We start from the raw sequence: 14,861 nt of genomic DNA on the forward strand, positions 1-14,861 counted from the left end.
TGAGGAGAGTATGTCTTCTGATGTTTTCCTTGAAAGAATTTTCATTCATTGACTTTCTTAAGATTTCCAGTATGATGAACAGGGATTAGAGTTTGATGGACCAAATTCTGTTATTTCTCTTCAGTCAACTGATTTTGATTCTGAGGAGAGTATGTCTTCTGATGTTTTCCTTGAAAGAATTTTCTATTTCTGAAACCATATCTAGGATGAACCATTTTTTCATTTAGTAAATGCAAGAAAATGTGATGTAAGGTGAAACAATGAAGCCACAGAGGGAGATTCAAACCAACAAGTTTATTCTGCTATAACATTAACGTTGACACAATTCGTTGTCACAATACATTTTCATTTAAATTTACTTCGTCAGATGTGGGTGTGCAATACCTAAGGATAATTTATAATAAAACATAATGAACATCATTCCATTAATTATCCAATGAAAATGTCAGGACCATTAACAAATTTAATAGACACATCCTATGTATAGACAAAGACAAAACACGACAGACCTTCATAAATCTCTTTAAAAAAACTTCACAGTAAAAAAACATCACAATAAAAAACTTCTCATTGAAAAACTTCACATTAAACAACAAACATAAAATACTTTTAAAATGCTTTTAAAATGTTCTATTAAATTCATTCTAAAGCAGAGCGCTCCATCTCTGGGAAATTCATATTAATTACATTTCAAAAAATAAATTACAAATATTAAATATTAAATATAAAGTGCTTAAAGATACTAAAATGGTAAAAGTTTAAAAACTAGGAATCTAGCAATCTGGGCATCTAGAGATCTGTAAGTCATGTAAGGGATGTAATGTCAGTAATTAAAAGGGTTGTCAAATAAATGGAGGGGTTTAAAGGAGGGAATCACTACAACTTTGCTGTTCTCATTTTGAGAACTGGGGCAATAGAAATGTGTTCATTTAAACCTTGCCTTTTATTTGCCTGAGTGTTAATTGCCACCAAAACTCACGATATTCAATCTTTTCCTCCCATAGATCACCTCTTCCATCAATAGTTACTTTTTCAACAACATAAAATAAAAAACTGGCATTAGAACAATGTTGTTTGTGGTTATACAATGCATTTGTTTCCTTTTCATGTTGCACATTGTAGATGTGCTCATATATCCTTCTCTTCAGTTTACATTCAGTTTTACCTATGTAGAATGCCTGGCATACCTGGCAAGTTGCCAGGTATACCACTCCAAAGGTTTCACAGTTGTTAAACTCTTTCCTTCTTAATACTGTGTTTCTACATGGTAAAAAATAACTATCACTATTTACAATATAAGGACATTGGCTACAGCTACCGCACTTGTAAGTTCCATTTCTTTTATTGCTACAACCCTTATTTCCAGTATTATTGTACTCTAATTGGTTTTTCAAAGACCTTGCATTTTTGTACACCACTTTTAACTTCTCCTTGGGTATCATGTCTAAATTTGTGAAGGCTAAAAATCTTGTCCATTCCCTTTCTAGGATGTCCCTCACCACCCCTGAGCTGGCATTATACTCCAATATTAGAGCTCTATCAAACTTTTCACCACTAGAAACACATAGGGGGTAGGTGGAACACTATCTTCTCCTAGAATAGGGCAAAATTTCTCTCTCCTACATTCTATTACCTCATTCTCCACAGATTTCAGGAATTTCTCAGGGTAATTTCTATTTCTAAACATGCCTTTCAATATATTAATCTTTCTCTTAAAATCATCACCATTTGATGTCATTCTACTAGATCTAATATATTGACCTTTTACAATATTCCTTTTATAGTGTGTAGGATGTGCACTATTACAATATAGGTAGGAATTATAAAACTTATTTTTCCTGTACACTTTAGAATTAAATCCTTCATTTCTCTTGTAAATTTCAATGTTTAAGTACTCTAATTTTTCCCTATTAAAATTATGAGTAAAATTTAAAAAACTGGTAGTATTATGTAAATAATCAATAAAAGCTATGACTTCTTCCTCACTTGATAACCAAAAAATACAAATGTCATCCAGAAATCTCCTATACAGATTCCAGCAGTGACTATATACTGAATCTAATACATATTTCTCTTCCCAGTATGCCAGAACCAAGTTTGCATAAGAAGGTGCACAGTTTGCCCCCATTGCTACCCCCTTCTTTTGATGAAAAAATTCACCTTTGTAAAAAATATAATTGTATTTTAAAACCAAGTCTAAAAGCTGTAATATTAAAACACATTCATTGTGTCAAGGAACCATCTTTAAAAATAATTTCCTCTAGAAAACTCAAACCCTCGTTGTGCGGAATACTAGAAAAAAGGTCCACGATGTCAATAGTTAAAAAGTTCAGATTTTTTTTGTACAATTCTTTTTTGAGAATTCTTAAAAAATCCCAAGAAATGTTTAAATTACTTTGGGCCGGATTCACGATGGCTTGCACGGAGTCTAAGAGAGTAAGACTCCATGCAGCTATCATGTCCGACGAGCGATCCAGGAACAGCCTGCAGGGGCGTGCAAGAGAGCTCCTAAAACGGCTCTTACACGGACAGGGCTGGGATATGCAAATTACCTCAATTGCAGGTGAAAGGCATGCAAATGAGGTAGATTTGCAATTCAGGAAACCTGAACCTGTCCGAGTAAGAGCAGTGTTATTTGCAGAAATGTACTCAGTTGACAACTGAGTACCATTCTGCAAATAGCAAAACGGAGCCGTGACAGCTCCAAATAAAGGTTGCATCCAGTGCAGGAAGCATGCCAATGGCCAAATATATGGCCATTGGAAATGTTTCCTGATGCAATATGAAAATAAAAATAATTAATTTTTTTTCTCCGATTTCCGATGTTTAAGCATAGCGCAGTGCCACGCAAACGGGGCTGCGCTCTAAAACCCAGAAAACTAAAAATTAAGACCCACAAATGTGGATCTTATTTAAATTGTTAATGTACAATGCAAGGGAATGGCAGGCTGAAGACAACATGGCCACGAGTAGAGGTTGCTAAGGGGAGAAGCTCAGTCTAAGAGATGTAACCAAGCATTAGTAGGCAATCCTATGTAAATAAGGGTTAGGATAGTGAATCGCAAGTTTACATAGCAAATGAGCACAGTCAGTGGAGTGTAGGAGTAGGATAAGGGGAGTAACAGAGTAGAAGATAGGTGACATCATGAGGGGGTTATGTATGAAAGAAGTGAAGCTCATTGGAGCAGAGTGGCATGTGTCTGCTGTCATTTACACATCATGGAAAGAGGTGTGTCAACAGGTAGGCTAGGGAAAGGCAAGAAATGGAAGGTGTATGCCGTGGATAACACCAAAGTTTCTTGCTGAGCGTGCATGCACATGTGTGCACGCCTGTAAACCTGAGTAAGACAGAGTGCGAGCGTGTAAGCGTGAGAGCGTGCGTTTAAGCCAGAGTAAGCATGTATAAGGCTGTTTAAAGAGTTGTAAGTGCATTTGTGATGGTGTGCACGTGTTTTAACCCGAATAAGCAAGTTTTAGTCCGTGTAAGCATGTGTGCGTGCGTGTTAGCTGCTGTGCGCATGTTTGTGCTTGTGTGTGCGGCACTCCCCCTTGAGGAAACAGAAAGGAAAAAGGAAGCACAACAAATAGTAGGAAGCTACCAGGGAGTACTAGCAGAGCTAGCAGGTGAAAACAATCAGAATCAGGCAATTACACAGGCAGTACACTAGTCCAGCCCAGCCTAGCACTTAAAACTCTGCAAACAACAGTCCATTATGTTTCTCACAACAGACACTGCAGTAAGCTAATAGAAGTGAAAACTGAAAAAGCTTTACTGAGACAAAGAAATGTTAGGGGCTGCCATTGCTGTTATAAGGCGACATATCCAACATGCTGAGGGTGGTGACAATGGAAATGCTGCTGGACAACCCACAGTGAGGAGACGGAGAAGAGTGTACAGGCCCAGGGTAACCTACCAGGGGCTGCATGAGCTGGAGATAGTGGAGCACTATAGAGTGGACAGAGACCTCCTGCAGCAAATTGCTGAGCTGTGCAGGCCACGCCTCACACACAGAACCAACAGAGGGGAACCCATCCCAGTGGAAACCAAGGTATGTGTTGGCCTAAGAATATTAGCAACAGGTACCTTCCAGAGACCAACTGGTGATATGATGGGGATATCACAGGCATTAGCATCCAGGGTACTGCACCAGTTCCTGGATGCCATGTCATGTCAGCACATGTCAGTGATCATGTATATTTCCCTAATTCCCGTGAGGCATTGGCCAGCAATATGCGTCTCTTCCAGCAAATAGCGGAATACCCTGACGTAGTGGGTGCAATAGACTGCACGCACATATGCATCAAAGCACCAGCCGGTGAGCGGGGTAGGGTCTACTTCAACCACAAGGGCTTCCCCTCCATCAACTGCCAGGTCATGTGTGACGCCCAGGGCATAATACTGAATGTGTGTGCAGGCTGCCCTGGAAGCTACCATGATTCCCATATCTGGCATCTGATGCAGCTGCACCAGACATTTGCCAATGGGGACATCCCACATGGTCACCTAGTGGGGGATGCTGGCTATGCACTGGAGCCGTGGCTGATGACACCCATTAGAAATGCACACACACCTGAACAGGAATGCCATAATGAGGCACACACACAAACATGTAATGTAATAGAGCACGTGTTTGGGCTGCTCAAGTCACGGTTCCGGTACCTGGACACATCTGGTGGAGCCTTGCAGTACTCACCAACTACATGTACCCAAATTGTCATGGTATGTGCTATGCTACATAATATGATCCTGCAAAAACAGCTGCAGCAGGACCAGCATAAGCCTGGGCCAAACAGCCCCCCACCATTGCCAAGGCCATCACAGGCAGAGCGTGACTCGGAGGAGGAACAACCTGAGCCTGCCCCAGTAGGCAGAAGGAGGCGTGCCCAGTATCCTTTGGCCTTGGCAAAGAGGCAACGCATAGCACATACACTGGCTCAGTAGGAACTCTGGAAATTATACCACTCTCTGACTCACACATATAGTAAAAGGGATGCCTAAGTTGACACTACCTGCTTTCAAACATGTACAGGGAGTGTAGTATGTGCGTCCGACATAGGCAGCCCTGCAGCACCACCTAAGGCATGATTGCCATGTGTTAAGCAATATAAAGCAGTGCTAAACAGCATTTACCACCATGTAGTATATCAAAACCAAAACTGGACACAACCACCACGATGTTATAAAACCAGTATTTAATGTTGAAGTAAAACTTCGACATTAAATACTGGTTTTATAACATCGTGGTGGTTGTGTCCAGTTTTGTTTTTGATACTTTTCTCATTGGGAATTACAACCTTTAGATGGTAGCAGCACTTATTTTTCTTTACCATGTAGTATATGCAAACAAAATCACACACACCAACTAGCACAACTGTGGTCAATGTTGAGTAATATTGGGCAACGTCCAGCAATGTTGGTGAATATTGAACAATGTCGGACAAGCCTGGTCTAAGTAGGGCATACCTGAACAAAAGCCAACATGCTCATATTTGTTTAACTGGCCCTTAAGCAGTCTGGTCTGCTCAGTATGAAAATATGAAGCAGTGATGGGCCTCGAAGCCAGGATACTGTGCACTATAGTCAAAGTACTGAACCACTAAACCATGACAGTATTGCAGTGGTCAGCCTGTATGAAGGAATGTTGATAAGTCTATACAAAGTATCTCATGGTAACCCTGCAGGCACAGCATAATCCCTGTCGAGTTATGACACAAAGCTGAGTCCTGCAGTAAGAACAGAACCTGACTTCCAACACACACAGTATAAATGTTAATATTGGTCATGTTCACACACATCAACAAATGTAGTGGACCTCAGATAGCAACATACTGAAAGGTCACACTGGGCATGCTCACACACTTGAATAAATGAGACAAATGTCAGGCAACAAAACACAGAAAGCCTGAACTGGGCATGCTCACACACTTAGGCCATGTCTGAGTACAGCAGTGGGCCACGCATATCTGGCAGTTGCATGTGTTAACCCAGGAACCTGTCACTATCCATCAATCCGCCCTGTGCACACAGTTATATGACAACAGACACATCTATAATATAGTGGAACCCTGTCATAATCAAATATGTTCTGCAGATACCAAAGTTGTTCATAGAAACTGGTAAAGCAAAGACGATAAAGACCTGCAAACAGTATCAGCAATAAACATTATGCATCCTGAACATTAGCATAGGTTCAGAGGTCGATAGCCAGAGTGCATTTGGCATTCTCAACCCTGTCAGATTACTACACTGTGTGTGTGAATATTAGGTCACACAATATAGCACATCAACATTTAGGCTAGTGTGCCTCTGTCTAGCAGGGACACAGAAGATATCCCAGGGGTAAACATACGATCATCCATACAGTCATCAGGATGTCTCCTGTAGGTGGTCAGTGGGTGGCTCTGCCTATGTGAAACTGGGATTACAATCTGGAGTGAGTGGAGCCTCTGGGATAAGAATCTGTCCCTCCAGCATATCCTATTAACATCTGTGCGATATCCTGAGGTGGAGCATGTCCAGTAAATCTGGGTTGGGTATATCTGTAAACAACAGGCACACATCATATCCGAGTAGGTGGTAAGCAACTGAGTAGAGCTGGAGTTACTGCATCCAAACTGTGCAGGGCATCTGTGTGAGTCCCTAGATCTGCTTGGTGAGGAACTTCTGTGGCCAGTATAGGTACACCCCAAATGTGGCATCATAACCAAGCATGGTTGTGATGAGATGTAGATGTGAAACCATATGGGATAAGGTGGCCCACAGAAGGTGTGTCCAACCACTTTGGCAACGTGAATGTCATGTGAACAAGTCATGTCCCCAAACCCCTAACAACTCCTACCGTATGTAATGGAGTACTACCTATGTGGTAATGTGTGGGCATGTTGTTATTCCCAAAGGGGATGACTATGCAACTAATGGCATTTAGCTGTAGGCCATGACTCAGGCACCAGTCATCCATCTCTGTGAGACCCTGTTTGTGTATGCATGTGGCAGCTGGAGAGTTGATCATGGCATCCAGTTTGCAGTCAAGTGCAAACATGTTCAGCCATATTCCCCCTGTGGTAGCCTGTATGTCAGACAAATATATACTGAACAAGAGAGGTCCCAGGACCAAGCCGTGTGGGATGCCATGTGTAACTGGTGTATAGTCAGACATGGCACCTGCAATTCTGACCATGTGGATGCTATCCCTGATCCAGGTAGCAATCCATCGTGTGAGATATGTGTCCATATCGACGCTGGTAAGCCTATGCATAATGGCCCAGTGGGTTGTGTTAAAAGGGTTTTTTGCAAGGTCAGGTAGGCTGTGTGGACAACCGTCCCTATGTCGATGGACCTGTTAACCGTTTAAAGAATACAAACAGGTTCAAGAGGCAAGATCTGCCCACAACAACGCTGAAATGTGTAGGACACAGTGTCTCTAGGTTCCCGATGTCTATGTGTATGAGTCCCATGACAATACGCTCCATAGTTTTGCAGAACAGGCTAGGGCAATATTGTCTGTGGTCCGTTGTGGCACCAACTCTGTGGAGTGGGACCACTGTTGCTGTATGCCATTCCTTGGGTACATATCCTGTAGTAACTCACCTGTTACTATGTGATGTCAGGGATGGGGGAGACATCTGCACTGAACCTGTTTGCCAGGATGTTGGCAATGCCAGTGGGTTCAGGGTACATTTAGTCAGTATGCAGTAACTCACAGCATATCAGTGAGTGTCCACCCAGGTTCCTGACATAACTGAAGAAGGCCGGAAAAGTTCATGAGTGATTGTAGCTGTCTGCTAGTACAAATCACAGATGCCTTCCCAGTCTGGGATTGTGCTCTATCATGTAGTAGCATCCTCCTGACGTTGTGCAGCTTATGGCTGGGGGGGTCTCTAGACAGGTCCCCTGCCATTGGAGTAGTGAGTCCTGTTGTTATTTGGGATAGCACAATCCATGCAGTCAGCAGTGTGAGCCATATTTGCCACTGTCTCAAGGTCTCTGAAGGATACCACCTTGCTTTGGTGAAGTGAGACGTTGGCTCATGAGAAGTTCACCAAGATTACCCAGGATGGGTGTGTGGAGGGTATATGTATGTCCAGTGAGATACATGTATGTTCTGACCTTACCAATGAGGGGTATATCGCTGGTGTGGAACATAGAGTCCCCATGTTGGTGATGATCAGGTCCAATATGCTTTCCCCCTTGTGGCTGTGCTGACTGTTTGTGCCATAGCATATGAGTCTACAAATTGTAGCGACTGTTGGGTGAGGGTGTTGGGGCTTGAGTAGTATCCCCAGTCAATATTTGTGTATATGAAGTCACCCAATATAATTGTGTTTGTGGAGACCTTCATATTCTCCATAGTTCCCATGAAAGCCGAGTGTGGTTCCTGAGTTTGGGAGGGTGGTCTGTAGCAGACAACAAACTGAAAGGCAGTTTTGCACAATGGTAGTTGTATATGTATGGTCTGTGATGTTTTGTGCAGTGCTACTAATCCAGAGGTGTGTGTATCTGTGATGTATATGGATACTCCCCCAAGTTGTGTTGTCTGTTCCAAGTCTTGTTGTCAGAAAGCATGGTATGAAACATAACCTGGTAGTGCTGGTGTGCATAAGTGAGCCTGAACCAGGTGTCTGTTAGAGCACAGATATTGCTATCCTCCATACTGAAGAGAGTCCTGAGTGGCCACAATATGAGGGTAATACATCTGGTGTTGAGCAGCATTACCCTTAGTTTCATTTAACCTGTAATGTCTATGGAGGTGGGTTTGACTTTTGAGCCCTGCTTAAAAAAGGCACTATGGTGGTAGCAAGAGCCTTTGCCAGCATTCGAAAGTCCAAGGGTGATAGGTGCAAGCTGTCCGTAGTGAAGCTACGTGGCATGTTGAGCATGTCACCACAGGCTGACAGACACTGTATCCCCTATGAATGAAACAAATTTGTTAGGCAACTGTTAAACGTGATATGTTTTTTGTATACTGTGACATCATAATTGGTGGGTGTAAGATGCTAGACAAGGCCAGAGTCATACTGGCCTGGGCTACATGATCAGAGTGTTCCTCCATGTATCATGTCATGTGGTCCAGGGAGAAACATCTGAGGTTTTATGCACCAGCATGGACAATGATGGTGCCAGTCCTGTACTTGCTTTGGAGTGACCTGACTGCCTGTGTTATGTGGCAGATCCTGGCACCCGACAGACAGCCCAAAGTGACTATTCCCTTGTTAGGACTGGTGAGTGGTACATCGGTGTGTCTGACAATAAGTGTCGCCTATTACAAGTGTATTAGGTGTGTTGTTTAGCCCAAAGGGCAGTGACTATGTGGCACACTGACATTGTGAACTATGTGATATGTGGGGTAGCAGTTGTGTGTGTGTCTGCTTTGGAGGTCTCTTCTGCTTAGGCAGAGTACATTTACAGCATCCGAGTATGTCTATGTGTGATAATGTGGTTTGAGTGCTGTCGCTAGAGGATATGTGAGACTGATATGTGGTGTGTGTGGTTACCTTCACCACCTGATAGACTGTGCCAGTCATGGGTCGAGAGAGTTCAGCACCCTGTATGTCTCTATAGGTGCATCTCACACATATATCTGAGTTTGTTGGGAGGAGGAGATGGTTGTCTGTGTACATGAGGCAGATGTGACATTGTGTCAATATCACAATATTCACCAGCTGGACTGGAGAGTACACACAAAACCGACCCCTGAACATGCCAGGATATTATGATGACATACTCTGTAGCCTGATCACAAAGGATCAGAAGGGTGTTAAGTGTGTAAAAGAGTATAACGGGGATTAGTGCTCATATTCGTTGGTGTTTTGTAAAGAGTAGCTGAGAAGGAGACCAGACTGAATCATGACACCTCCTTCAGCTATGTCATAAATAGCAATGTACACCCATATATGTCCTGAGTCAGGGCCAACTGTACCTGACTGACAATGCCGACATCCTGACAGACAGGCCCATATTTACCTCCCACTGACAATTGGCCATATCATCATACCAGGCGATATCACATGTAGAATGGATGAGCTGCTACCCCCACTGCCAAAAGCATGGCAGCAAGTGGAATACATTGATTCCCAATATGTGTCATGCACAAACTACAAAACAAACAGATCCTGCACCTGAACAGTCAGCTGAGCCTCATCCCCTACACAGGATGTGGAACCGTTTAATGTGTCACAGCAACATATGGCACTCCCCACAAGTGTTGGTGCACAACACACCATGGGAAGTCAAGTCCAGTATGCCTATGAAGTCTGATCTGCAAGGTCATGGAGTCCATCATGGTTGCAGTCATAAACAGAGCTAGTGAAAGCTGACATACACACAACCCTACCAACTGTGGTATGTTCATGTGCAGGTCATGGTTCCCAAACATGCTAGACTGTTTGCAAGGCAGCCACCCAGAACATACATCAATGAACACATCTACACGTCTCACATAGACTTTGAATAGCCCTTTATCAACATCCCAGACACATGTAGTATCCGCAAAACCAACAAGCTGTGCATAAATATGTGTTGACATATGACGGAATGTCAATGTGTCCACAGATAGATCACACAAGGTAAGGATTATGAGGTCTTGTTCAAGCTGTTGACACCTGCTGACCCACATGGACCATTCCTGGAATGGCATAAAACAAAGTGTACACACATCACCATGTCCAGTCTGATGATGTCACCATCCTATAAATACAGCAGGAGAAGGGAAACCAGCCAGTAAAGCAAATAGCGTGCTGTGTTAATGCGTCTCTCTAGTATCATAACATAGTTAGGTAGGGATTTGAATCCTGCAAACAGTGAGTGTGTGTGTGTGTGTTTGGAGGGGGGTGGTGTGTGTATGTGTGCAGCTTCCTTTCAGAGGTGTTCCCTTTTTGGAGACTGGGAAAACTCACTAAAAGAGGTACATTCCTCTTTGGAAAGTCTGATGATGTCACCATCCTACAAATACAGCAGCAGAAGAAAAACCAGCCAGTAAAACAAATAGTGCGCCATGGTAATGCGTCTCTCTCTAATATCATAACATAGTTAGGTAGGGGTTTGAATCCTGCAAACAGTGTGTGTGTGTGTGTGTATGTGTACAGTTTCTTTTGAGAGGTGTTCCCTTTTTGGAGACTGGGAAAACTCACTAAAAGAGGTACATTCCTCTTTGAAAAGTCTGATAATGTCACCATCCTACAAATACAGCAGGAGAAGGGAAACCAGCCAGTAAAGCAAATCACATGCCATGTTAATGCGTCTCTCTTTAGTATCATAACCATAGTTAGGTAGGGGTTTGAATCCTGCAAACGATGAGTGTGTGTTTGTGGGGGGGGGGGGTATGTGTGCAGTTTCCTTTGAGAGGTGTTCCCTTTTTGGAGACTGGGAAAACTCACTAAAAGAGGTACATTCCTCTTTGGAAAGTCTGATGATGTCACCATCCTACAAATACAGCAGGAGAAGTGAAGCCAACCAATAAACCAAATAGCGCACCATGTTAATGCATCTCTCTCTAGTATCATAACATAGTTAGATAGGGGTTTGAATTCTGCAAACGCTGACTGTGTGCAATTGTCTTTCAAAGGAGTGCCCTTTTTGGAGACTGGAAAAACACACTAAAAGAGGTACATTCCTCTTTGGAAAGACTGATGACATCACCATCCTACAAATATAGCAGGAGAAGCTAAACCACCCCATAAAGCAAATAGCGTGCCGTGTTAATGCATTGCTCTCTAGTATCATAACATAGTTAGGTAGGGGTTTGAATCCTGCAAACGCTGACTGTGTGTGGGGGGTGTGTGTATGTGTGCAATTGTCTTTGAAAGGAGTTCCCTATTTGGAGACTGGGAAAATACACTAAAAGAGATACATTCCTCTTTGGAAAGACTGATGATGTCACCATCCTACAAATACAGACAGAGAAGAGAAACCACCCAGTAATGCAAATAGTGCGCCGTGTTAATGCATCGCTCTCTAGTATCATGACATAGTTCAGTAGGGGTTTGGATCCTACAAACGCTGATTGTGTGTGTGTGGGGGGGGGTGTGTATGTGTGCAATTGTCTTTGAAAGGAGTTCTCTTTTTGGAGACTGGGAAAACACTCTAAAAGAGGTGCATTCCTCTTTGGAAAGACTGATGATGTCACCATCCTACAAATACAGATGGAGAAGAGAAACCACCCAGTAAAGCAAATAGTGTGCCGTGTTAATGCATCGCTTTCTAGTATCATAACATAGTTAGATAGGAGTTTGGAATCTGCAAACACTGACTGTGTGTGTGGGGGGTGTGTGTATGTGTGCAATTGTCTTTGAAAGGAGTGCCCTTTTTTGAGACTGGGAAAACACACTAAAAGAGGTACATTCCTCTTTGGAAAGACTGATGATGTCAACATCCTACAAATACAGACGGAGAAAGGAAGCCACCCAGTAAATAGCAAATAGCGTGCCGTGTTAATGCATCTCTCTCTAGTATCATAACATAGTTAGTTAGGGGTTTGAATCCTGCAAATGCTGACTGTGTGTGGGTCAATGCGGTGTGGGTTTTGCTTTTACTATGGTATGACATATTATGATTACAACAGTAAGTGCATTGCACACATCAGGTATCTGCATGGCAAATATATATGTGTACATGTCCCCTCAATCAGTACATAGGTGTGAAGCCTGCATACTACATGAATACATTTGTTTCCATTGACAGGTTGTGCCGCTGCTTCTCAGATTGTAGATCACATATGTATGTATGTGACAAGGCCATGCACTGTCGTGTTCTGTGGCCAAGGTCATCTGTGCCACACACACCCATGACAGTTACTTAAGAGTAGTGTGAGTGAGGGTATATGCCTGGGGTATATGTCAGACATGTTCATACACAACAACGACTGTCAAGAATGGACAGTCTTTATAGGTGTACAACTGCCTTGTGGATATGCATTCAGGCCTCTAATGTCTTATGTGATACACCTTGGGACTCCACAATACCTATGGATATGTGGATACCAAGGGACACATGACATAACATGAGGCTGTATGTACACATTGATACCCAACATACATGTTGAGGGCTACCACCTGTGTGGTACTGACGGGATAGTATGTATAGTACATGAGGATGACTATGCCATAGTCGGCTTACTGCTATACAGCATGTATCAGACAACAGGTATCTGTCTGTATGATACCCTTGTGTAGGATATGCGTCCCATCCAGGGAATGCATTGTAGGCCAATGCATGCATTTCCAGATTTGGATGGACACATCCCTAGTGTGTTTGCATATACCTAAGGGGGCTATATGCCAAACAGGTGTGGTCACAGGAATGGGTGGTGGTCGTTACTACTGGTTAGTGTTATAGTGTAGCACCGGAAGGGTCCAACTGTTACTGAGTTCCCTACGACTGTGAGTCATTTGTCAGGACATCATCCAGTGATTGCTTATAGTCATGCTGTTGAGGTTGTGTATACTACCAGTCCACAAATCATTGACAGATATTAACGGTATCACCCACAGCATAGTGTCAACCCATGTCATACACACATGTCTACCCATGTTAGTACATAACTGTAGTAGAATGCATACTGGCCATTGAAAGATACTATGAGATGTTAACAATGTGTACAACAGGGTATGCCACACGTCCCATGTGTCCACTATGCACGTACATGCAGACAGTGCACACCCACCATTTTCACAGATGTACACTTGCTAATCTGGACTGCACACATCACACACGTACTGTCCACTCACTAACACATGCTGGCAACACATTACACTTCAGCCAAGTGGCACATGGGTGGACAATACATACTCAGACCTAACAGTGGTGTAAACAATGCTACATTGACAATCAGAGCTTTGATGCATAATGTCTGCTCAGATATACCTACAAGGATGTCGTTACACTTTCTTGTTGACAACTTGCTAATATTGCTGCACTGCTATAGTGTCACCCTGTGCATCAGCACCATGTTAGCCTGTTCCTCCATCAATCTTGCAGATGACAGGTGGCAACACAGGTATCATCATATGCACAGAGCGTTTTGTTGTTTGCCAGAGCCTGACATTGACCCATTCAATCGACATGTCTGTGTGTGTGTGTGTGTGTGTGTGTGTGTGTGTGTGTGTGTGTGTGTGTGTGGGACAACAGTACAGTATGGGCCAATGTTGATGTAATGTGTGTGTGTATGTGTGAGCCCTAGTTGTTTGGTTAATGTGTGTGTGTCTGCATGCACACAGCTCCACCATGTGGCTGCCATATACGGTAGTTTGTGGGACAGTCACAGACTGTACCTGCTAGGCTGCACAGATCACTGTCTCTGGCCATGGACACAGTACCTGTTCCTGGCAGGGGTGCTACGGACAGTATCGGGTACCAACCCTGACTGGGTACTGTCATCAGAGGCAGAGGTATGATGACTGGACCGATGTCCCTGCTGGGACTGGCTAGAGCCACGTGCACATGGTCTACTGGGACGGTCAATGGACAGGCCAGCCTCAGCATTGCTGGGGCTGGTACTGCCACTAAGGGAGCGGCTGGGTACTGTGGGCCATCCGAGGACCACTGCCAGCTTTTTCTGTTGCTGACATGTGTCGACGTCGCAACCGTCCTGCACGGTCCTGGCTCATGGAAGACATATTGTGGAGGGCATCTAATGTCTCCCTCCAATGTCTATCAATGACCTCGCTGTAAGTCCGGATGGCACCGGCAAGGTCACAGATGCTGTCATTGATAGCGATGTAATGTGCCCTCTGCACCCTAAGTCCCTGCCTGGTGTACCGTTCCATACGTGCCTGAGCCTGCATTACAGCCCGGAACATACTGGACGTCATAAGACCTGTTAGGGCACGCCTGCCAGGGGCAATACAACCAGTGGTGCTCCCTGAGA

This window comes from Protopterus annectens, chromosome 7.part0 (genome assembly GCF_019279795.1).
Source record: "Protopterus annectens isolate FY-2018-M chromosome 7.part0, PAN1.0, whole genome shotgun sequence".
In the NCBI taxonomy this organism is placed as follows: domain Eukaryota; kingdom Metazoa; phylum Chordata; order Ceratodontiformes; family Protopteridae; genus Protopterus; species Protopterus annectens.